We start from the raw sequence: 1989 nt of genomic DNA on the forward strand, positions 1-1989 counted from the left end.
AGAACTCAAGTCAGTCCAAGAGTTTTAGCGGAAAATCGAAAAGCAAATCTACCATTTACCTCAGATCATCATCGAGAAATTAGAACTCAAGTCAGTCCAAGAGTTTTAACGGAAAATCGAAAAGCAAATCTACCATTTACCTCAGATCATCATCGAGAAATTAGAACTCAAGTCAGTCCAAGAGTTTTAACGGAAAATCGAAAAGTATCTTGTGAACTGAGGAAGATTTTAATCTTACTAGAATTTTCTAATGCAAAAGAAAGGTTTTTAACATTTCCATCAAATAAACTTTATATATTAATTTTAATTTTATGCAAATAATAATTTATTCGCAAAAAGAAATTCAAAAAAGTTAAGAGAAAAAGAGTTGAGAAAAGAAAAAAAGTTCATCAAAAATGCTTAATGCATAAGTGATAATTAATTAATTGCAATGCATTCTGTCACTATTCTTTTTTCCTTAAAAAAAAAAAACTAATTTTCATCAGCATCATTAACTCCATAGTATATCCTTATTGCTGCATAGAAGTGAGCAAAAAGTTCAAAGGTCAGGAAATTTTCATAAATTTTATAATTTCATTTGAATATAGCTTTAAAATGTATGTAACATTGTTAATCTTCTTATGAAAAATGATTGGTAATGCTACCTAAACATTTACTATAAACAGTTTAAACTTATGAGAAACGAAGTAGATGAAATTTTAAACTCTTGCATTTGAAATGATATTACTGTATGCAAAGATTTGAAATAATAATATGAAATACAATAATACTAGATTGAAATAACACTAGGTTTGAAATAATACTGTATGCATTTAAAATAATACTACCGTATTCAACCATTTAACTTTATAACAATCTAATTCATGCTGTAAAAACCGAAAAACACTATTTTGATCTTTTTGGAATATTTAATATTCAGAAAATGCCTTCCTACGATTTTAAGTGGTGCAATTTTTGAGATGCGAATGAAAGTAATTTGTAAAAAATTGTTTGAAATTTAAATTCAAAATAGGATATTGCTGAAAGTTTTTAACTTAAACCATAACTTTAGGATTAACTAAAAGATTTTTAGCTATGAAATTTTAAAAAAAAATTTTCAAAAATCCAAAAGTATTTTGTAAATTTAAAAATAAAGAAAAAACTCCAATCTTAATAGAATTTTCGAATATTTAAAGGAAAATGAGCTTTTCAACAATTCCATCAAATAAACTTCATATACTAAATTTTGTAATTTTTTATATAGGTGGAACAATTCCTGGAATATCTTCCAAAAAATTTGCATATTCATTTAACCGATTAATAAATTGTATAATTTGTGGTAATTTCAACTATTATTTTCTTTTTTATCATTCTTGTAGCACTTATTTGAAATTACGTAATTTTTAATAGATAAATATGCAAATTTTTAGAAAATATTCCGAGAATTTTCAAAGAAAAAAATATGAAAAAATTAAAAATTCAATATATAAAGCTTATTTTACGAAAATGTTATAAGCTTTCTTTTTTTTTGCATTGGAAAATTCTAGTAAAACTGGAATTTGTTTGTTTATTTTTTTAAGATCATAAAATAATTTTAGATTTTGTATTAAAATTTCTTATTCAATCCCAATAATGGTTTAAGCCATTGAAAGATCCATTAGTAATTCAAGTTATTTGATAAAGTATTACTGATTACCTACCAATTATTTTACCGATTTCCTAACTAAGTGTTACTGATTTAGATTCGTTATACTCAGTTGATTGGTCATAATCGGAATCACATCTGTAATTAGTGTTATTGTGAATAAGTAACTATAATGACAATAATCATTTCAAGACTGTTGTTGTTTTCACTAGTATTTACAGCAGATGCAAACACAAAGGTTAAAGGTTAACTGAAGAGCCAGCTCGGGGTGAGTGTCATTTTTGGTGTAGCACTGAAGCATAGACGGTACTGATTGATTGATAATGCTGATTAAATTATCATCCATTTGGTGGAATGACAACCTT

This window comes from Loa loa, assembly GCF_000183805.2.
Source record: "Loa loa unplaced genomic scaffold supercont3.51, whole genome shotgun sequence".
NCBI lineage: Eukaryota > Metazoa > Nematoda > Chromadorea > Rhabditida > Onchocercidae > Loa > Loa loa.